The following is a 25182-nucleotide window of genomic DNA, read 5'->3' as shown; positions in this document are numbered from 1 at the left end:
TTGGTTTCTAGCCTTTGCACCAATGCAAATGGTACAAAGGCTCTGGGAATGTTTTACTCACTAAACCAACAGCTCTCCACTAAAATGTATTTGTCCACTAGAGGGAGATAATGGTTTGACATTATCACAGACTGTTGCACTAAGGCTAGTCAGTAAAGACATATTCTTTGGTTACTTAACAGTACAAAAAACAACTTACAATTTAGTCTCTCTGTTTATGTAAAAGCTTGTGGGTTTTCCATTTTATTTATTTGCTTAAAAAAATATATATATAGCATAACAAAATATGCAAAAATAAATTAGGGGTGAATATTTCTGAAGTACTTGTAGAAGATAGTAAGTTATCAGTCCTCCAGTTTGTGGCCCATCACACAGAGTGTCACTTAAAGTTGTGTGTTGGTGTGGTTATCACAATGAGGTTGTCATCACACTTTAAAGAAACACGTTTATTCAGGACTGTAAAACAGCAGCATATGAAGTGTAACTTTTATAGACATACACAACATTTTATTAAACCTGATAATCACTCCCACTCTGGTTGTACTAAAGTAAATGAAGCCCATGATGTTACAATACTGCACTCAGCCTAAACTGAGCTGTGCAGTTCTCTGATTTGTCCACAGGAGGGTGATAGATATTCGATTATCAGTGACTGTTTTCACCAAGGTTACTGCACTGTACAGTCAGTGAGGACATGTCTAGTTGCATACTTACATACTTATGGTTTAGTCTGTTTGCATTTTATGATACTGTCCTAGTGGTTTGAATTATTATAGATATATACTGTACAAGGAGTGCATGCTGCTCTCTGAGTGGCAAAAGCTAAAAAATCTCAAAGTTCAAGCAGAAACCAGGTGTCTTTTGACATCTGCAATATGCACCTGTATTACACACAAATACATGGAGGCACACACACATAAAACATACACAAAACATACACACAAACACACACCACCTCCATGGTCCAGATGTCAACACAGTTTCCATGCATCAGAGTAGCCCAATTTGCCTAGTGGTCTTTTTAAAAAACATATAAGTCCATTTCTAGACACTGTGACAAGTCCCTTGAATCTTTCTAATAATTTGTAATTCATTTCACCTCAGTATTGCAATGTAGCAAACTGTACTCATGTTCAATAAGCTGTTGAAAATGATGAATGATAATGCAATAGATGGGGAATGGGTAAATCTAGTGGAAGAGTGGGATAATGTCATTCATGACAAATTAAAAGAAATGCTCAGAGTAAATGAAAGAGTTGAACAGATTTACATAACGCATAAACCAAAGCATTGTTGAAAATCAACATATCTCCAATACCAAAGTCACAGGTGATTCCTACTTATCAGCCCTTGTTGTCCTGGCTCCAAATGTCTGTACCTATTACAGGTGGCCAACAAGTGGTGCTGTATGAACTAGTTCCTAAAAACAACAACAATGTATTGCCAAAATCTGAAAATAAATCATATGGGTGCAACTGTACAAGAACAGCACATCTCATCTGAACTTGCACAAATTTCTAACAATTATATTATATAATTATATTTGAGAATAAATGCATTTGTAATGCATGAGGGTTTATAAATGTACAGTATGATGGCTAATAATAATAATAATATATGTTGTTATAAATGTTCTTAACGATAGAAATCACTTAAGGAAAAATGTGTGTGGAAATTTTAAAGACATTAATTTTTTTTTTATATTCATGTCTGATATACAGCATATATCACTCTCTAATGCACACATACTATAGCTCAAATGAAACATAAAATTGCAAATTTGGAAAATAAGTATATGTATAAATATCATTAATCTACAGCGTGGATTTCTTATTTTTGCATGACAAAAGTCCAAGAGAATGGGTTGGCTTTCATTTAAAGGTTTCCCTTACGTCACTGAATTGGTGATGTTTAATAGACATGATTGAGTATGTTGTATCTTCTAAAAATGTATGGTCTGAGCAGATTGTTACACAGGGTCCCATCTCTGATTTTTTTTGTCTGCTTGTGGTCATATTTAAAGCAACACTATTAACATCCCCCCAAAGCCTAGTATTGTGTTCAAATGTCATAGCGACTTTGAAGAGGGAAAATCAAGATCATATTTTGTCAACATACACCTGATACACAGAAAACTGAAAACAGAGAGAAAATACGTAAGCAAATGCCCATGTATATGACAGTCTAGCCTACAATTCATCAGGGGACATTTTCCAATAATGTACTTTTCTTAGCAAATTTAACATGGACTCACTGCTGGGAGAAAAATGGGACAAGGTGCGGAAGCTGAAAGCCTTAAGACCGGGCGACAACCATGATAAATGCAGCAGGCACTGACACCACTATGGAAAAGACAAAAGATACCTTTGTCTTGTCACAATAATCCTAATCTGTTTGAAGATGGAGCCACATTATGGAGCGAGAGAGAGAGAAGAAAAAAAACGTAAGAGAATGGAAGTAAATTCCTGGTCGGCAGTGATAAATGTGGGTACATCAGAAGTGGGGCTCAGTATGATGTTTCTCTCTAATGGCCTGATTGCTCAATTAATTCTGTGGGCCGTTCTTTGCCGGCCCCCTTTAATGTGGAAACAGCTATATTTTCTCCCAGATTAGTATAGATACAGGCTGACAGTCTGCACTGCTCAAGGTATTTGGGAGGTATAATTCATTCATAATGCCACAATGCGCCCCATCTATCATCTCAGGTTTTTCATCCGCCAACTCGCCGCTCGCTCCCTCTTCTCATTCCAGGCTCCTGGCTCTTCTGGGGTGGGTGGGGGTGGGGTGAGGGTGGGGGTGGTGGAAGGGGGCACACCGAGCCCTGTCCGTGAGTATGTGTGTGTGTGTGTGTGTGTGTGTGCGTGTGTGTTTGTATGTGTGGGCATGCATATGTGTGAACGAAGAATGTGTGAAGTTGAGATTTGAAGCGTGTGTGTGTGTGTGTGGGGGTGGGCTGGGGGGGGGCGTTGTGGGGCAGACAAGGTTGTGAGGTCGGCAGCTTCTCTTCTACTGATGAATTAGCTGGCATATGCAAGCGATGAATTACCAGGCAATGGGAGTCAATTATCCACACTGGGAGGGAGAAAAAAAAAAAAAACAGGGACCATGCGCCGGTGGCCCCAGGGTCCTTTTTCCAATTCAGAGAGTGATTTTCCAAAATGTAGGGGAAGAGAAGAGAGGAGAGCAGCCTGGAAGGAGCAAGAGTGGGATGATGAGGAGTAGGAAAAAAAGAGTGAAAGAAACTACCTGTGTCCCCCATCTCGCTCTCCTCACCCTCCTCTCTCTCTCTCTCTCTCTCTCCCCTATCAAATCCAGAAGGCAAAGCGCAGTGTGAAAATGCAAAAGGCTATTATCAGGCCTTCAGAGTGCACAAATGCCACTTATGATGGATGAGTGTGGGATTTAGAAAGGCCTCCTGTCAAACACTGGCCAGTTCCCTCTCTTCTCTTTTTCCTCACTTTTCTCTTGTATCAAAATAATTTCAGCCCCCTTGTTGAAATAGGCCTAAGTGGAAGACATTTGTAATATATTGAAGTAGCCATACACACACACACACCCACACACACACACACGTATGGCACACACACCACATACTCACAGTGTCCCCTGCTGTGTTTGTCATTTAATTTATCCAACTTCCTTTTGAGGGGGGGGGGGGAGATGGAGTGCTGGTGTATACTATTTTCGAGAGAGAGAAAGAGAAAGAAAGAGCAAGAAGGAAGGTGTAGTGGTCATACCATAAGCGGTGCAGGTCCCCATTTGGACTGACTCCGGCTCAAGCGTCCCGATGCTGAGTGACACGGGTGACCCTTGGGGAAATGAGGTCATTAGCTGGAATTACAGTGGGTTTTGATCGCTGGGTAATGGGTTTTAATGATGGAATTTAACATACAGTGCCACTAGGGACAGACGGCACGCGCAGACGGGTCACTTTAGTGCGGAAGAAAGGAAGTGAAAGGAAAGAGAGAGAGGGAGGGAGGGCCTACTTTGTGAAACAAAAGCAAAATATAGGACTGAGGAACTGTCTTACTATCTATGTGAGTCACTCCTCCAAATCTATACATTTAAGTCCCTCTGACATATTTCAATATAATTTGTTTAAAATGTTTTCCAACACTACATTCAAAATGTTTGTTCTAAATGATTACATATTTCCTCTCATAAAGCACAATTTATATTACCTGAGAGTATTTTGTTTATTATAACCACTTTTTTTGACTGAAACTAAGCCATTTTGCATTTTCATTCAACTTCTAATAGAAATAAAACTAATAAAATCTACAAATAATATAACACTTGAATACATATTGCATTCCTTTAGTTGCCTTCTTTCTCTCATTTTTAATTTTAAAAAAGATTAGATACAATTGTGTCCCTAAATCTACTGTCAACTCTGTTACTCTAATGAAATTCCCTTATAAAATAATTGACTTTTCCAGAAGTCATATCATTTTCAGGAGAGTACATAATTTTCATGGAGGGAGAACAGCAGTGAGAAGGAAAGTTAGTTTCTCTATTTTGTGTTACCCCATATTTCAAAGGATATACAATACATTTTATACATTTTCAAAGTTACTTAATGAATGCATGTAAATCCTCACTACATGCATGCCATGTGTTCCCATGTTCTTCATCACATGGAGAGTAAATGGCCGATATAAGCTTGAAATGTCAACCCTGTTACCTTGTGCAAGGTACAGGATTACTTTTCAGGGTTATTTTGGACTAATCCTGAATCAGCAAAGACTATACTATTTACCTGATTTAATTTTTTAATCTACATCTAATCTACTTCTTAAGCATTAATGTGCCCTGTTTCATTGTTTACATTAAGACACAACTTTTTTTTCTTATTTCAAAAATGAATACTAATTGCTTGAAGTGCTATAAGCAAATGTTGTTTTACTGTAGCAGAATATTGTTGCTCCTCCTAAAAGAATGTATGATTTATCAGGTTTTATTGTCCGTGTTATACTTTCAAATGATTGTGCTCAGTAAGTTTTATAATTTAGCTATCGCAACTGTTAGAGTGCATAGAGTGATGCTTTTTGCACCTTTTTACTAGCGTCTATTACTTGGGTCCCTGCCTTTATTCAAATATTGTATAAAAAGTGAGTATATAGTAGGGTGCTTATGTTAAATTAACTGCTACTGTTGTCAACCATATTACTGTCGTCAACCCTGTTACCCAAATGTCAAACATGTTACTTAGATATATTTTGATGATAATGTCAAAATGGGATGCAAATATTAGTTTGTTAGTTATATCTTTATTTATTGAAGAAAGAAGGCATTTTATCAAATAACTATTTTTTTATTTTTTTTTACATATTATTATGGTATAATAAATTACTTTGCAAGAATTCATGTTAAAAAGATGGAAAATGGACAACACTTTGTCTATTTCATCTCCCATTTGGAGGAATGACTCATGTAGGATAAAGTGAGAGAGAAAGCAAGAGATATCACAGAAGAGTGAGGAAAAAAAATGAGTGAAGTATAACCAGACTTTCTATGAGGGATATTACTGCCCTTCCTTCACAGATTTAATACACTATTTGTTTACACAGAAGAAGACAATTACTCTTGGAAGCTATCTAAAATCTTACGTCTAGAGACTGAAATCCACATCAAGAGATGAACTTGGCCAGAAGCGTTTCTCTTTTGATGAGTTGCCTTTGATAGACAAATTTAATCACAATAGTTGGACACTCAGTGTAACCAAACTGCCTTAAGACCCTAAGAGAAAAGAAGATAATATAAGCTCATATTGGGCAAGCACAGCCCTAAAACAGAGTCCTAAACAGTTTTAAATCTTAAACGTTATGACTGCCAAATGAAAACAAAATGGCATTAACTAAAGATTCTTAAGTTATAAGAATGAATGCAGCCGTACAGTAGAGTGAAAAAAGCTTGACTAGAGTTCCAAATGAGACGGGAAAGAAGGATATAACAATAAAACAAAAGGCAATTACATCCAGAGGTTTAGCTGGCACCAAAGATGGCCTTTGCAAAGGGTATTATGAGGGTAACACTTTAAATGAACCATTAACAAAGTCAACCAAAACCAATGCTCAACACTGACAGCTATGACTATGACCAGTTACAGTTACCAGTTACTAGTGTGATTCTCAAATAAAAGTCAAAAGAAAAAAATCCAAAAGGCCAAACATCTTAATTTTGCTTTCAGCAAGAACAGATGAGGGATGTCTACAATAACCACTGACATTTATACATTTCCTTTACATCATGCTACATTAACCATGTATAATCAACTCTGAACCAGGTGACTGCAAGTGTCAATCTAAGTTGTGAGCAGGCAGTTTCATCAACAACAGTCTACTGGCACAATGCCAGAAAACTGTTCCACGCAGTTTTATTAAATTAAATGCACTTTTGAGTAATACAGGCCTCTGTGTTTTATGATAGGTTCGTATTTAACAGCCACAGGGTATTGAGCCAGTGCTTATTGATAACGGAGAGTTAATCTCGATTGTATGCTTTGACTGTATACATTCCTCATGCCGTTTGCACCCCACTCATCTATGGCAAGTAAACCAATATGTTGGGTCCAAGGAGGTGCTATATTGACCCAGTGCTGGCATTTTTAACACAGCATTGCAGTGTTTAGGGTATAGTATGACGTGGTATGGTATGGTACTGTATGGTTTAGTAAGGTGTGGTACAGTAAGATATAGTGAGGTACGGAATGGTATACTATGATATGATATGATATGATATGATAGGGTCTATATAGAATGGTATGGTATGGGATGGTTTTTGCCAGTAGTGATACAGTTTCTGAATCATTAAATAGCTATCATTAAATTGAGTCCTGTTCCTATTCAATGTATTATAGTTAGAATTTAAATATTCTATTGTTTTGTCTGTTTCTACACAGAGTGATTTCAGGACAGCTTGCCAGAGTACCTAGTGGTGCGTCTCCTCTACTCTCTATCGTCACAGTTTTCCTCTGGGACTACCAGCCCCTTTACTTCCTCTATTACCCCCACACACACCCTTACACCCACACCCACCCACACACACACACACACACATACACACACACACACATCACATCCCTCCCGCCCCGCGGCGACATGCGCTCCACAATGGAGAACAGAGTGGTTTGGGAAATGATGGCCATTTATAACTGCCTGACGCCATATCCCACCACCTCACCCCTGCTATCACACACACACACACACACACACACAGTGACAGAGTTTGGCACTGGGGTGGCGATGAGGAGATGGGAGACAAAGCGAGAGCGCACCCTTCTCCTGGCTAATGTCACACACACATTACCTCTTAACTGCTCAGACGAGCGCCGTGCAAACGCGCCCAAAGTGTCACATCACATCAACACTGTCACACAGATGACTGGGATATGTGCGTGTGTGCATGCACATGCATGAGCGTATCTGTGTGCAGAATGAGAGAGTGATTTAAATTGATAACAGAATACAAATATCATATCACCGTTCTGCTGTCATCATTTATGGTGCTCAGCCCTCGGTCAGTGACAGATGAATTACCTCCACTAGATTTAGGAGAGCTTCTCAGTCTCGCTGCCCCTCTCTCTCACCGCTTCCCTTTCTTTGGCGTGAACCCCTACACACACACACACTACTACCACACAGGATGGGGTGTGCAAGAAAGTCAAATGTGAAATGATAGATCATATGATTTGAAAGGTTTGATGGTTTTGTGAGGTTCTGGGTTTTGTAAATGTTTAAAATGCCAGTTGTGACATTCTTGTTTCTTGTTTTGAGTTGGATAAGGCACTGAAACCAGATGGAGAGAGAGAGAGAGAGATAGACAGACAGAGAGACACATAGAAACTGAGAGAATGGAGGACAGATATCCAGTGATTTCAATGTTAATCAGGCTGGTAGCTGATGATTTTTTACCAAAGTTGGCCAGTTACCTGTCACTCTTTATGTTCAGGTGTGGATGTCGGTTGTGTGCATACGTTTGTATTTCTGTGCATGCGTATGTGTGTTTGTGTGAGTGCTTGCAAATGTGTGTGTGTGTGTGTGTGTGTGTGTGTGTGTGTGTGTGTCAGGGCCCGGGCCTGTCACTGTGCTGGATGGGCTGTCACTTTCTTAATTGCCTGAGCGTGACCCCACCCCGCTCTACTCACCTGGCTAATTACTGTGTCTTTCGAGCCGAGAGATTGAAATGAATCCAACTCCATTCAAGCTTCATTGGCATGAAAAGTGAGGTTACTGACATTGTCATAATACAGTCGAGTACGACACGCACTCTCTCAAGTTTGTCCTTCTCGTGATATTATTCACTCCCACGCTCTCATCACTGTCTGGCAAACAAGTGTTAATGATAAAAGACGTGTCTCGTTCGATTGATGAAATCAAGAAGTGCTTAAAAAAGTTAATCTGTTACAGAATTCTGATGAGATTTGTACTTCTCCTTTCCTTTGCGGTTTAATTCTTAAATCTCTTTATTTATGACATCTAGTCAATGGCACAATTTGTGTTTTTTGAGTATTTAAATACACATGAACTCTCACTAGGGCTGTAGTTTTGTCTACATAAAGGTTAAGGATTGTGCCTTAAGGAATGGCTGCCCAAAAGGTGCCATACCCTTCAAATATCTCCCAAAAACACCAAGACTCAGAATCCCATCCACAAGCCCTCACTCCTTCAAGTGCCAGAACAAGATTAAGAACACAAGGGGAACCAAGTTCTACTGAGAGAAGGGGAGAAACCAGAAAAAAATAAATAAAAGGATGTGAGAAACGGAGCAGATTGAATTGAATCAGATTGAAGCCATGCAAATGAAATGCTAATGTGATGCTAATGAGCGGAGGGAGGGAGGGGGAAAGGGGCAGGTAGGAGGTAAAGTTTGGTTAGAGAGCGGGCTGGCGAGACAGCAGGCAAATGGGCAACGGTTGGGTGAGCAGTGAGTAGGCTACCCATGATGCCTCAATGAGAGAGAGGGAACATTAAGCGATGGAAAGAGGGAGAGAGATGGAGAGAAGGAAAGAGAGAGACTTGGAGAAAAGGCCCTGTGGGCTAATGAATGCTGATTGATTCCCAAATTACATTTCACAACTTTATTGTTGCTTTTTTCTCTCATGCACATTCTCCCATCTCACCCATTTCTGTCAATTAATTCAGTTGTATTTTTGCTCATTACTTTGTACTTGCCTGTCTTTAAAGCCCCATTAAACTCAGGTTTATTGCCTTCTGAAGCAATAGCAGCAAAGTCATACTAAAGCAGTGACTATTCAGCAAATTAAATCCTGTGATTCCAGTGAATTGACATAGCTGTCTTCCTATCTGAAACCCTGGAAACCTTGTGTTCCCTTGTTGGCTTAAAGGACTTTTTTGACCTTTTTGGTTATAAATATAACAAGTATATGTTACATTTTTATTTTTTCTCTTTTTTGTGTCATTAAACACACTTGTTGGCTAGCTAGCAAAAAGCAACCAAGATGTGTAAAAGATGTTTAGATTTAATTAAGTGAACCTCTAACCCTGCTAATGAAAGTTTACAAAGGCAACTGCATAGTCAGGTAAAATCAATCAAAATTAAACATAAGAAAAAGACAATTTTACCAAGGAGCTTAACTTAATGTTTTATACATATACTGTACTAACAGTGATTTCCAAAGACTGTGTTCAAACACAGAGAAACTAGCTGCCATCTTTGTCCAATCCTCCTACACCATTGAAACCTGTTACCTAAACAGTTTCTGAAGATCGGCATGTATGAAATAAAGTAGAGAGTCACCCACAGTCATTTAATCAGACAAGTTATTATTACCCTTTATTACCCTGCCTGCTCATTCCCTCCCATTTATTCTTTTCTCTCTTCCTCTTATACTTTATCAATCTAACCGGGAGACTCAGCCTGGGTTCAGTTAATGGTTCCACTCTGTCTTTTCTGACACAACAACAACCAGAGCTGCTTCATCTGCTGCTGTCGATATCTCAAAGTTAAAGACCTTTTTGAGGAACAAGGGAGGAATGGCTGTTTGTACTGTTGGGTTTTCCAAAGTAAAGCTTTTAGAGACCAACACATGCACGCACAGACAAACACAGACACACATATGCAGACATCCAAGAGGTTTTGGGGGAGGAGGTTGCAGTAACAGAGCATTGTGATCATCTGCACACGCTGATGTTGTGGAGGTGAGATAGAGCATCTCAGTGGCAGACAAGCACGAGAGGGGAAAATGGCAATATTAGAAATCGGAGACACAACTCTATTTCTTTTGAACAAAATATTAATGATCTTTCATTTGGGTCTCATCACATATGCGGCTGGGGGAAAATTGCATTCTGTGTGGCAGAAGTCTGGGAAGATGTGAGACTGGATAATAGCCAATAGGTGTTTGGAGAGAGGAAGTCAGAACGAATGAGAGAGAGAGAAAGAGAGAGAGAGAGAGAGAGACAGAGAGAGAGACAGAATTGACAAATTCCCATGATGGGTATGCCAGGAGAGAAGGGAGGGGGAGGCTGGGAGAACAGGAGGAGGAGGGTAGGAGGAGGAAAAAAAGGGGGAGAAAGATTGGAAATTGAAATTTATGACATTGAAAATGACTATGACGGAGACAGAGCCAGGTCCCTCTTTGCTCTCCCCTCTTTGGTAGCAGTCAACCTTGCAATGAGGGCAGATCAAACAAAAATAGGCTGTTAGGAGGTGGGGGTGGGTGGGTGGGGGGGCTGAGCACGGTGGATGGGATGAGAGAGGGGGAATGAAGGAGGAAAGTAGCGGGGAAGGTGGAGGGTCGGAGGAGGGAGGGAAGGAGGGATGGGAGGGCTGGTATAGACAGAAGTGAAGGAGGACATTAGAGGAGGAGGTGATGATGTTGTCAGTGAGCGATGTAAATCGCGGCAGCTACATAGTCAACAGATACAGTCGGCTGGCTGTGCGGGCCGGGGCCTGTCTCAGCCGCGATGGCACTGACAAATGGAATATTTTCAGAGGACTTAATCAGAGGAAAATGGGCTTTCATCTGCTCGCCTGCCCGCTCTGCCGCTCGCACAGAGAGAAATGATTGCCTGTCCCTCTTTCTCTCTCCGTCTCTTGCTCTCTCGCAGTCATTGAACGTAGCCACTGAACCCTGCAAAGGTTACAAAAAGGGAATTTATCAGTAGTGTTTTACAAAAGGATATAGGGACATTGAGACACACACGATCACACTCCCTCACTAATGGACACACGCTTTGATTTGAGAATGCTGATGGGCGGTTTTGCTTTCAAGTGCTTACACATACTCAAACAGAGGAAGAGGGAAGAGTATATTAAACCAAATACTTATATACATAAACACACACATACTCACACAAACTTTCTAGCGTGTTGGTGTGCTGGGCCGAGGTTTCAGTGCCGCAGGTGACCACAGACTTCTGGATAAACACTAATAAATCTTCCTGCTCACCCTGGTAATCAGTCATCTATCAGCCATCCAGACCAACAGGGAGGAGTTTGTGTGCTGAGAGAGTGCGTCTCTGTATGTATAGCCACACTGAGAGTGTCCCGATCCATTTCAAACACACTCATCATCCACTCAATAAAACCTATTACATGTCATAAAGGCCTCATTTCCTACAGTTGTATTTGATGTACTACCTGGGCCGCTCCATCCACAGGCCCACAGCAGCAGCAGATAGGCCTCCGCAGCACAGACAACAATGACATGATCTATTTCTCCCGTGATGAATGTACCAATCTGCTGCCCTGTTGCCCTGTCCGCCTAATTTGTTATGATGTGACACCATCGAGGCTCCTTTCTATGATGATGAACTTGTTGCTGGTAGTGTGTACCAGCAGCTAAGTGGGATGAGAACTTCAGGAAGGTCTACGACGCTGGTGAAGCACTTAATTTAATAGCATGATCACTGGTAGAGGTATTGGCTATATGAGGTGTAATTTTATGTGATAATTTAGATAAGTAGACTTAAACTGATTATATGCAACTTTTTCATATAAATATTTGTCTGTTTTGCTGCTCTCCATCGTGGATTGCTACCATACAAGAGTGATTCAACCCATACCCAGTTCATGAAAGCTTTTACATTCGCTGTTGTATACACTATGAGAGTATCTTTCCCAGGAAAAATCCTCTTTGTTACAGGAACTGATGTGTTTTACGTTTCCAGAAGCGGCAATAGTGGTTTGTTTGGAATAAACAGAGGAAGAACTCAGTAGTTAGCATGAGCAGCAATAGCCGCCATGGCTGAACAGACAAAGAAAAGAGCGCCACCTACAGAAACTCAAACTTCAACAGAAAAAACACCAAAATCAGGAAAAACAAGAATCTTAATAACAAGAGAGAATCTAAACCTGAGGAAAAATAAGTTCCTGGTGATTTGGTTTTCGGGGATTTGCATTTACTGTATTTTATTCTCCTATATGCTATTCAAATTTTGTATAGTTTTCTAATGTAGACATGTTATCAAGAAGTCAAATGAAGTATCAACTAAAATCAAATTGAGAGTTAAATACCCGAGGCTCAGTCCAAATCCTCCCCTCCCTTCCAACATGGAGGTCAAACCTCGTGGCAACAGGATGCGCCCATCCGCACGGCATGGTCAAATCAGGGCAGCGGGCCGCGACAGACGCACGGATCAACTTGTAGGGCAACAGTGGAATTTGTCACCTTTTGCAGCAGCAGATCAATGATAATTACCTGGCTGACATGAGTACAGTTATAACTGTACAGGATCAAGGACAGGGGGAGAGGGAGATGAAGGAAGGGACGGAGGCCTCTGGGCCATACTTAGCTCTGAGCTGATCGATACCGTGTGAGATATGGCTCCAACCGGCCCCCAGGCCCGGCCTTATAGCGGCTCAACAAGCCATTACTGCCTCCCTTCACAGTGTAGCAGTGCTGCCTGGCATTACACAGCAAGGAGTTGTGTGTGAGGGTGTGTGTGTGTGTGTGTGTGTGTTTGTTGGTTTTCATGGCTGCCAAAAGGATAGAGAAGCCAAAGTCTCTGACGTCTTTATCATCCTAGTAAAATGCTACTACATCCAAACATACAGCATGGAAGACAAAAAAACGCATTTTCAATAAAGAGGAAAATTGCAGTAAATCTTATACTGTGGCTGTGTTTGAATAAATGTGAGTGTCATTTTTCCAGCAGGAGGGCTATTTCAGAGAGCTGCGGTGCTAATCGTCCGCAGTGCACAGGTCTACCACCGTTGCTGAAATAGCGATATGATAACGGCTCAGTAGTCCTGATGTTTGGTGAACTGCTATCGTAGACTACACACATTTGAAAGAAAGAAAGAAGGAGAGAGGAAGAATAGATAGACAGACAGACAGGGAACAATTGAGTGTATGGTCAGTGGCAGCCTAGGGCAAACCATCCTCATCTCTCAACTTATCCTCTGGGATCTATTCTCTCATCTCACTCTCTCTCTCTCTCTCTCTCTCTCTCTCTCTCTCACACACACACACACACACACACAAGTTCACAGGTAGGCAGATGATGAGGTCTCTCCTCCAGTGTCTCCTGGTCAGGATTTGTATTGTTCGGTCTGAATATGAATCCAGGGGGTTTGGGGTCTGTCGGTGCGATAGCTGCTGCTGGAAGCCTTTCCTCTGTGGAGGATGAAGCGGAGAGGTACTGATGACCTAGTTAAGCATTTTGAAAATGTCTGGATGATCCAAATAATGACATAACTAAGTATGACGGAATCTCATGCAGTATTTTCAGATACACTCTGGGACTGTGTCAGATGGTAAATCAGCGCAAAATGGTAACTGATTCATGCATCTATAACACATTGTGGAAAAGAAATGCTCATCAACAAACTAGAGTATGGATTCCTGCTTAGAAAATGATGATCACATGCCCAATGTTTACTTTTTCAAGTCCTTTCTTATATCGCTTTGCACTTTTTTGTTTTTGTTCTTTCCCAAAATTTTGTGTTTAATTTAGATTGTTTAATCTTAACTAATTCATTAATTAATTAATCTTTGGAGATTACAGGACAACACACTTGAATTAAAAGTATCCTGTACATTGATTGGTTAGTTGATATATGAGAATACGGATAGACAGCATTATAATCATATGAGTTTGGTAAAATGCTGCTGTACAAGGCTCTAAATAGAGAACTCGAAATGCATGTGACCATAGAACATGTTGGTTTCATGTTAATGAAGTTAATATGCCTTTAAAGACATATTACCTTATCTTATCTTAACTCCTTACTGTGCAGTACCACACAGCCACTGCCTTAAAGAAGTTTAAAGTAACAAACAAACTGATTCCATCAAAAGTATTCTGCTGTTGTTGTTGTTGAGTCTGTCTGGGCTCAGGGAGAGGGAGAGCAGGAACGAGCCAGGTTCTTAAAAATCCTTCTCTAACTTGTCTGCTTCTCTTTATCTACATCTCCTCCTTTGTGATTGGTATATATTTAATAAGGGAAATCAACAAGGGAACATGGCTTTTGCCTGGATTCACCTCATCAGTGTACTTCATGAAAAGAGTGTCCCTGAAATTTTGTAAATTCAGTGTATAAAAATGAACAAAAATGACCAGAATATTTTATTAAAGTTGAATCAATCAGACTGGATGAGTACATATCCAGTGGAATTTTCCTAAAGCTATATTCAGAAGTAGAATTATCTATTATATTATAGTTATTTTAAAGTTTCCACTTAATCTTAAATAGCAGGCAACAATAGATTTTCTTAGTAAACGTGAAAAAACAGCATTCATGTACATTCAGGATTTTAAGAATCTATACTATCTCAATCATCATAACTAAGAACTGCAGTTTTTGAGGAATTACTGTTTCATTTAGTACTTGTGAGTGGTGTCAGTGCAGGTCAACAGGGCAATGTTTGGATTTGATGTGGAAATTTTTTTGGATGGACTGAATGAGGTAAATGATAAATCAGATAGACCTCTTTAATGCCCCAAACCTCCCCTTTAACCATTGATGATTTTCCATCCTAAACCCTCACTTTAACTACTGATGATTTTCAATAGCTTGATTTGGCCCAAGCTTCCCACCCCCGTCTCACACACACACACACACATTCACACTTCATCCTATCAGTCCCCTCCATCCACTAATCTATAGCAGACAAATGAGGCTGGGCTAACAGAGTGGGGCAGAGAGAGAAAAGATTGACTCGGGGAGAGGCCTAATTAGCAGAGACTCATTAGGAGTCTTTAAGAGGCTGTGATTAGGGATGTTTGTTCACACAGCATGTGGGTGCTGCTGGGCTTAATGACTGGGACTGATCGCTAGCTAGTTTAGCCTACAGCGTGATTGGGGTTGGAGGAGGGCTGAAGCGTGAAAGAAGTGTATGTGTGCCTGTGTTCTCACTAGTCATTTGTCTGCCATTAACTGATGTTAAAGGCACAAAAAAGCATCTTTAGGCTTTCGTTGTGTATGCAACATGTCACAGACCTATGGCATGTCAGCGCAGTGTGCTTTTAGGGTGTTTATAAGGAGTCCAATTGTAGCACAGCACAGCTTGCATCTTACACTTCATTTCAATGGTAAGCGTTAATCGTGGTGCCGGAGCAGCGGCACATGGCGACACCACATATATCCCTCTCTGTTTCCCGTCCAGTCGATTAGAGGCCTCTAAGGCTCTCCCTTAAGGCTCAAACCCATTTCAATAATCAGCACATCCCCCCTCCCCCATCTCCATTCCCTCTGTCTCAAAGTTTACCACTGAGCCCGAGCTCTTGGCTTTATAAACCCCAAACCCCTTCACTTAAATCTGATAAGAGTCCCAGCGCTATTGTGATACGATTTTCCCCTCGGAAGTCCGTCCATGATCCCGCATTTCCCTGAGTCCCACTCGCTCCACTTCCCGAACTGGCGTGGATTGTCTGGAATAAACTCCAATCCTCCTTAAAAGAGGAGAGCAGGGAGGGAAGGGGAGCGGAGGGAGGGTGCAGGGAGGGAGGGAGGGAGGGTGGGTGAGTAAAAGCCAAGAGGATCAGGGATGCGAGGGCCAAAGTAGAGGATCCATCCAACGGAGGAGAAAGTAGTTAGCAACTTAGCATCTTCTCTCCCTCTGCCTCACCCATCTCCTGTCCCTGTATTCCCTCCAGCCTACTTCTCCCTTCCTCTTCCCCCCATCCACCCTTCCACTCATGCCCACACATGCCTTTGCACTTCGGCCCCTGGCCACTGGGTAGTGCTGCGGCGATGTGCTGCTGTGGTGTTTGGAGCGACGGGACTGATCCATTTGTTTGTTAACTGAATCCAGGATTTGGAGAGATACAAAGCTGATTAGACAACAAAAGCATATGGGAAAGATAAAGAACACTTAGGTAATGGGTTTTGACAGCCTCTCTAGCGCAGCAAAGAACTCATCCTCTTTCCATCTCTCATCTCTCCTCCTTTTCTCTCGGCTCTAAATATGTTTGTTGTTCTTCTCCTTCTTCCTACCAGCCACTTTGTGAGAAGAGAGGAGGGTTGGGGTGTTTGTGAGGATGGAAGAAGCTTTGAGAAGTGCGGCTGAAAAGTAGCAGAGAAGTTGTGCGCGGCCCACAACTACACATAAGGCTACAGCAGCCATGCGTGAGCTGTGGTGTCAAAATCACATACACAGGCTGCTTTATGTTTTAATATTATACTGTAGAAAAAGAATGTGCGGTACCATAAAGGCCTACTGCAGATCAAGAAAATGAATACAAAAAGAATCACATTCTACATATACGTACATATTCCCAAATACTGAAAATAAAACTCCCATTCCTTTGCATTAGAAAATGATCATCAGAGCCATAGGGTCAAAGTGCAAAATAGTGTATTTATGTATTTATTTCTATATTTATTTCCTTTTGCTGATTTGCTCTCCACCCCCATCCATTAGAGACAAACAACTTGAGGTGCTTACTAGATAAGAGAGCAATCTGACAGGGAAAACTGAGCTGCCACGGATTAGAGGAGGCGAAGTGATTAGTGTGTATCAGAAGTGCGTGTGTGCGTGCGTTTGCTCACACACTTGAGAACTCAGATGTCAGTAATATATTGTCTCTTGTAAGGCCATGTGGGCTGGACACCTAGAGTGCGTGACACTTGAATCAAATAAATATCTCAATATCTGTGTGTATTTGTATGTGTATGCCAATGCAAAAACATAAGTACCTGTCAGTTTCACACCAATATTTTCTGTTTCATCATGTTTCACTCAAGTTTACATGTTCTAATTCTCATAAATACAAAGGCAAATAACTTACTTCAAGGCATTTAATTTAAACCAATGAAATGAAGACAGTTTTAGAGCAGTTTTAATGATGAAGACTTCACTTTATGCGAATGAATTTGTGACATTAATGAAGAATTGCCTAGAATCGTTTCATAACAATTCTAACACCCTTCTGCTCCATTATATTAATGATAACATTATCTCAAGCACTTGTTTAGTGTGATTGAGTTTAGAGTTTAAACAATACTTGGAAAATGATCGCCATTAATAGATCCAAGAGAGTTCATTATTTTCTGAGGGGGAGGTGTGCATGAAGGCATACAACCCCCCCCCCCCACACACACACACACACACACACAGGTAACCACAACTGCACACACCGACGCTCATGCACACACAAAACACAGGTCTTTTAAATAACAAGTAGCAAACAGCTTCAGTAACCCAACTACTCTGAATTATCGCCCCCTTGCTTGTGGCTGTTTATGAATACAAATTGAATTTCCGCTGCAACCTTGTAGCAGTCATGGCTCATTTGATTTATTCCTTAATGAATATTTCCCCTTTCAACTCAGGAGATGGGAAAACATTTCCACACTAAATGAGACCCGGCTTTTATTGTGGCCCATTCTTTCCTATATCTAGAAGTGCATTACGCTTATGGTTGTGCTGTTGCTTTGGATTGAACAAGCATGTTCCATTTTGTAAGGGCAAGTCAACAAAGGAAATTGAGACAGTTAAAAAAAGTGGGTTTTACCTGCAGTCTGTAACGTTACATTGTGCATATGCCTCTCTCTAATAGCTCTAGTCTAAAGTTTTTAGTTTTTTTTAGCTTGGTTATTCTAGTATTAAGACTCCAGTGCTACACTGTTTTCCACTGAATGAAGAAAATGTCATAAGTTAGAGACAGATAAAGAGATCTACCTATTGGATTCAGCGACTAAAACCTCTATATTGACTGGTCAGTGTGACAAAGATGCTGGTATACACATCACTCAACGACTGCTGTTAGACAGATACCATGCTAGCGCCATTTACCTGTTAATGTTGTGTAGATAATGTGCAATTGACCATAGGCCTGTTAAATAATGCAGCGGTTTGTTTGGGGCCATAAGGAGAATTTAAATAGTATTGATAGGCTAAGCTGCCAAGGTGTAGAATGTATGCAGTCGGAAAGCCCCACTCTGTATTGATCAAAGAACGGGCTTAAAGTAGAATAGCTGAGTTTTGAACAGACGAGGGGAAAAAAAACACAAGGAAAGAGAAGAATGGCAGCATGGCGCGATAAGTCAGAGAGGTGGAAAAGAAGGCGAGGGTAGAGGGAGTGAGAGTGTGTGTGTGTGTGTGTGTGTGTGTGTGTGTGTGTGTGTGTGTGTGGAGGGGGGGGGGTGGCTAGAAGAGGGATGATGGAGAAAGAGACAGAGTGAGAGTTAGACAAGGAGACGTTGGTGCCGTCTATCCATCCAGCACATCGCCGGGGGCAACAGGAGGAGTAAAGTTGTTAACGAGTGTGTGGACAGCGGTGTCAGGCGGAGCGGAGGTCCATCAGGGAAATGAGACGCGCGGGTTCTATTATGGCCCCAGGTGCATTATGGGAGGACAAAAGGAAACTTTGGTGAAAATAGATTATAGACAATGAACAGAACAGAACAGAGCACACACATTGTATTTATTTTGCTCTATGATGTTGGCTCCTGTTTTTTTTTCCCAAACACTTCAATTTGCTCCCTTCCTTGCCTAATACAGACCTTGCTAGTCAAAGCATTGCACACAAAGAGCAAGTCAGCATGCTCCATGGTGCAGGTACAGATGTATATTTTTTTTCATTTCTTCTGCTTTTGTATCATTGTTAGCAGATGAGCACTATACTGTTTCTGCCATGGATACCTTCATTATCTGTTTTTGCACCCCGCATCTATCACTTTATCTCCCCTTGGCCCGTCTCTGGATACAGAAAGGTGAAATGAATAACGGAAAGAACAGTCCCTGGCTTGCATCATGTTGTATCTCTTTAAGAATGGAGGGTTTCACGCTTCATGGACTTCATGAACTGTCAACCTTGAACATTAGCTGCATGAATGCTGCAGGAATGTATATTTATCACTTAAGCTTTTTTTTTTTCTGACTGTCTTTTTTAAAACAGATGGCAAAGAACATGGAAAAATATCACACATTATCTCGGTCACTCTGCTGTACTTTGTAAATGTACCAGAAATATGAGCGTCTGAATAATGGAGTGGCTCAACAAAAGTGTAGGATGGATAACACAACTGGTAGACCAAGACAATTAATATTGGTGGCTGATCATTTATGAACTTACTCAAGAATATGATGGAGAATTGGAGAGTTTTCTGTTTGTGAAGTTTGCTCTAAGGCGCTTTCAGCTCTCTGAAATGTAGCCGGAAACATTTTGCTATACATTAGAAAAGGCAAATCTATTTTAAGAGGGTACCAGGTTAGGGTGATACCTAAATACCACAGAAAAAAAATCACAATTCAGACTTCATGAGATAGTGTGTGCTGTAGTGATACTGATACCTGTACATGATTTGAATGGGATTTGTTCCCTCTGATCTAGTGATATGTATCACACGCAATGATTTGGATAAAGACATTTGACTGTCAACTGACTTTGAACTTGATCTGATGAAAATATTTGTAGTGGCAAAAGATTATGAGGGCAGTAAAACAACATCTGATATCCAAGGCAGATATTTTTCTTATCCACTTCTTAATTTAAAAAACAAACATATATTATATAGTGTTGTTCTGGATACTGTCAGGAATTAGCAGCACTTAAAGCAGTATGCATGACAAGTCTGCAAAAAACAACCAACTTAACAAAAAAGATATGTGTCATGCATCCTTCAGCTATTATGAAGAAACCTCGGATTTAATCTGTTATGATCAGTATGAGTGAAGAAGAAAAACATGTTTCTCTGACTATTAGTGTATGTACAGTGGAGTTTTTGAGCAATGCCCTCAGGCTGTGTGCTTAGTGGGGATTGTTATGGGGCAGCTTTAAAGGGGATTAATGCAGTATGGCCGAATGAGAAAAACACTCCTGTAAGGGCCTACATCTGACACAGAGACCTAAGAATATGTACAACAACATATAGGAATTAATAGGGCACATATATGTTAAGGGGTCAACTTAGAGAAATACAGGCAGGATTTGATAAGACTGTCAATATTTTACTTCCTCTGACTACTGACTCTATTTATGTGTAAACGGTGAAATGCTAAATTTCAATAATTATCATGACCTTTGCCTGGAAAATGCTATTTTATACGGTTAGCCTAACAGTTATCTAAATGACGGTCTTTAAAGCGTTAGTTTCCCCCTCCTTTCATCTTCAAGTATGCCAAAGGATAATAAGTTCACATTTAATTTCCAATATTCTAATATATTCTAATATCCATTCTAATAGCTCAGCCTATTTTAGCCACCTCCCCTCTTAGCCTCTGATGTTCCCTCTTTGCATGATAAACAGCTTTTCAGTCCTCAGAATATGTATGTGGCCCATATTTATTCATATGTGCAGTATATGAGAGCAGACAATTCTGCTTTGGGTCTGGGAGAGAAAATAAATAAATAAGTAAGTAAATAAACAGCAAAAATAAATAGCCAGAGTAATAAGGTTAACTATTTAGGCTTTTGATATTGATATTTGCAGGAGCTACAGGGGAGGGCCAAATTAATGACCGCAGACATAATGCCATTGGGATACTTAGGAGTGTGTCCAATACTTTAAGTAATAGCGTTAATGGCGAATTTGAAGGAATTTAATTTTCGACATCAAACAAAGCCACCTCCCTCTCGCCTCCACATGTTGGGTTCCTGAGAGCCTCTGAACTCGCCTCCTCTCAGAAGGAGGAAGAGGAAGAAATCATCTTTGCGGCGGCGGGCAGGGAGGCAGGCGGCTCAGAACTTCCAAGCAGAACAGCCTCTCCACTGCAGGGTGACGCTTGTTAGGCTCAGGCCCAGAGGAGGGAGCATGGCCAGTAAGTAAGGTTATTGGGAAATAATTAGCCTAGCCCAGGAATCAGCGGGGATAGCAAAGTCCTCTGGGTAGAAAACGCCACTGCCCCTGGCCTCTTTTCCACAGCTAATTAAGTTTGAAGAGAGCCTATTAATAAGGTTTTATTCATAGAAAACGACCGAAACTATATGCAGAAGGAACTTTTCGGCGTGGAGGAGGTGGAGATATTCAATTTATAGATGCATCGCAGAGCGCAGAGCGAGATATGACTGTGGAAATAGTGGAAGATGAAAAGGTCTTCTGCTTGTATTGTTCAGCTCCTTGACGAGTGTGAAGTCCTCTCTTTTTACAAGTTCAAGATGCAGAATTCAGAAAGCTTATCACCCTCCCCTCAAAGCATCAGACCGTCCCGTCCATTTCAACAGAACAGAAAATTTGCCCCAGATCAGTCGGTCCCCACCTCCACCCAGTTAGCGGACGTCGTCCCCGAGCAGCCACGCGTCCCCTTTACCTGTCATCCTGGAAACAGCTGGTGTTGCCGCTGCTCAGGTCTGGGGCTGCTCAAAAAAACGGTGGCCCCGGGCTGCGGGGGAGCGACGCAGGCCTCAGCGCCTAATCACCCCCTCCCACGACAGCACTCATCAAGACAGCAGCTCCAACAAATCAATCTCCCTCTGACAGTTCATTTAGACTGAATTAATTTGGAATTAGGGGCCATTACGGCAATTGGCAGGCGTGGATATTCCCCTAACGCGGGCTGTTATCCTGCTTTGGGGATGAAGAAAAGGAGCCAGCTTTTCTTTTTTTTTCTGTAGGATCGACTGGATAAGGTGTTTTTCTGTGCTGATCGCAGGACTGAGGGAGGGAGGCATTGGATTTTCAGTTTAACTAAATCATCATTGTTCTCAATCAACAGTCAGACTCTGCTGATTGTTTTTTTTCCCTCAGTCTGTATTTTGTCTTGATACCAAATGGAAGTGAAATAGGTGTTTAATGAGGGTCGTTGCTCTATCGACTGTCAAATTGTTGCCAAGAGCCAATTACATGTCTGATAGTTTGCTGTAATGGCTAAAGAAAACAATGAATCTGGACAAACGGCCAAGCGTCTACGGTTTGATAAAGTGCTTCTAAACTCATTCTACTGACAATAAAAGTTAGATGTGGAAGAAAAACCAAACAACACAATGAAAACATCATAGCAAGGACTTTGTCTTTTGTAACTTTCTTTTGAGGTTATTCTTTCCCAATCTACAAACCAAAAGTCTGCCAGTGTGATAAATGCCTGTGCTGCCTATTGAAATAATTCAATTTCAATTCAAGACCAGTCTTGATTTAGATAAAGGATTTCTACAAAAGTTCAATCTGAACCTCTGAACTTCCTCAACAACGCTACACATGCTGCATCATAACTAAAGAAAATGTGTGGTAATATTGTGAAATTATTTTTTATTGTGAGTTTTCCCTCATAGTAGTTAACTGCATACTGCGATGTTTCCCTTATGTTCAGTGTAGCAGAGTATTTGATCTGCTGCTGATCTGCTGAAGACAATATTCCTGCTGTCCGCCTCTCCTGCTGGGAGGGAGCAGCTCGGAGTTTAGCCCGGGTTCACGACCCCGTGACCTGGAGGTCCCACCAAGGCAACTCAGCTCCATGGAGACACCGCTTTGAAAAGATAAACACTCCAGCATCACACACACGACTGCACAGAGACACGCACAGGCACATACACATGAATTAGGACGGAAAAATCCACCTTAAATTCCTGGGCCCATTTTGTTGTTGGTGGTGTATTTTTTTTTTTTTTCTTATTCCTGTGGATAAATGACCAAACATAGACGATGTAACATCATGTCCCAATATTTCCAGCGCAGCTACAATGAAGTTAAATAGCAGAAACATTTTCAGCAATCTTAAACACCAACAGTAAATGTCAGGTTTTGGTGTCAGTCCGCTCTCTTGCTCTTACAATGCTAAAGCTATCACTATTGTTCTGTCCACCTGCACCTATAACCCATAGTTCACACCCTGTGGGTTGTTGAAAGGCATTCTGGGAAATGCACAAAATCACTAACTAAAGTAGAAACAGACAGACAATGGTTGAAGGAAAGGGGGTATACCAAAAAGGATGGATTTGAGGGGGGATTTTTTTCCTTTAACAAATTTTCCATGCCCACATTAAACTTTCAATTCATTTTAGCACTTTGCCAGCACTGGTGCTATAATCTCTGATGAGGAATTTAAATGCATCTGTCTAATGAATACAAAACAATCACACACAATACAAACAGTTCACTTCTAACCCTCTAACCCTAGCAATAATAATGAGCTATATTCTACATGTTAGATCTATAAGGGTTTTATTTCAACATCATAGTTTTTGTACTTTTAACGTTTTAATTGCTGCTGAAAACATGGCGGGCTAGGTGCAAGAGGTGTACGGTGGGCGACCAGGAGGGGCTCCTCTGTCCAAACCATGAGATCAGAGTAAATATTAACACTGACACACTGCTGTGGAAATACCTCACCGACTTACAGGGGCTACAAGGAGGAGAGCAGGAGGATGAGTGGGAGGAGAAGAAAGAGGAGTGGACGCCGACATTTCAGTGAGCCAAAAGGTAAATGCCAGGGCACTGCACACACATGCGTACACACACATGGACACACACACACACACACACACACACACACACCTTCTTAGCCCTCCCCCATAAACACTCCAATCCCCAAACACCTCTATCCCTCTGCTGACATGTTCCCTCAACACCTACCCAGAATTCCCCAGGGCAAATACAGCCAAGTCCTCAGCTGACAGTCTGTCCCATGCTAACTTTACACACAATGCAGAAAACACAAGTCTTTGTCAATTACACTCCGTTATTTTCTGTTTCATTTCTCAAATCATATTTTTGAGTTAAACATATCATAAATACACAGGCAAATCCTTAACTTTTAATGGTACTATATTTAATCCAATGAAATAAAGACAGGTTTAGAGTTGCTTTAATGAGTAACACTTTAGGTTATGTGTATGCATTTATGTCAAACATAAAAAATTGCCCAGCATGACTTCATAGCAATTCTAATATCTAGTGTTGCATTATATTAAGGATAACATTAGCTCAATCCCTTGTTTTGAGTGAACGAGTTTAGAGTTTAAACAATACTTGAACAATGATCATCAGAGTTCATCATTTCATGAGGTGGCGTTCATGTAGGACACACACACACATGCACGCACACACACACACACACGCACACACACATACACATCTAGGTAGTTACATGAAATAGAAATAACTGTTTCCATAGCTATTTCATGTGAAGCCCATTAAATACTGAATGGATAAACAAACTAAGATTTTTCTATTGTTTCCAATGAATAAAAGTCACAGGAACATGATCTGTTATCATTGTCCCATCAAAGAGGAAGGTCCTGTCTTTTACAGGCCCGTCTCTTGTAGCACTTTCCTCTGTGCTGTTCCTGTCTTCTTTAAAAGCCGGTTTGAAGGCTGAGGGACGGACGCTGTGATGTGAGCCGCTGATAAAAGCACATGAGGAGGTCGCGGGTTTGAGAATGATCACATTACAAATACATGCTAAAGCTGAGAGCAGACAGTGCGGCCCTCTATTTATTATGTTTTCGGGCCTGGGCAGAATGTTCCATCAACCTGAGAAATATGACAGTGATTTCACCGACACACTCTCAGGTTTCAGTGCAGGTAGGCAGGGGCGTGTGCAGTGTACATGCGTGAGTCAAGTGTGTCTCTGCGAATGTGAGAAAATGAGTGGATCTGTATGTGGAGAGAAAGAGGAAAGGAGAGTGAAAGAAAGACGGAAAGAGAATAAGAGACAGACGAGAGACAGAAGGGAGAAAGAGAGAGAGAGAGAGAGAGAGAGAGGGAGATGGGGCTAAAGGAAGTTCATGTTACGTATTTGCAGATGGAGTGTAACATTTCAACACAGGCCTGATAATAGAGTCAACACACTCTGCACAGGTTTAGGGGCAGAAGGATGTATATGAGGAATGTAAA

This window comes from Centroberyx affinis, unplaced genomic scaffold (assembly GCF_046629955.1).
Source record: "Centroberyx affinis isolate AG114_WGS23_722 - 3 ecotype Tasmania unplaced genomic scaffold, CSIRO-AGI_Caff_v1 ptg000609l_1, whole genome shotgun sequence".
Classification (NCBI taxonomy): Eukaryota; Metazoa; Chordata; class Actinopteri; order Beryciformes; family Berycidae; genus Centroberyx; species Centroberyx affinis.
The sequence above is the reverse complement of the archived record's forward strand: the minus strand, read 5'-3'. Positions refer to the sequence as shown.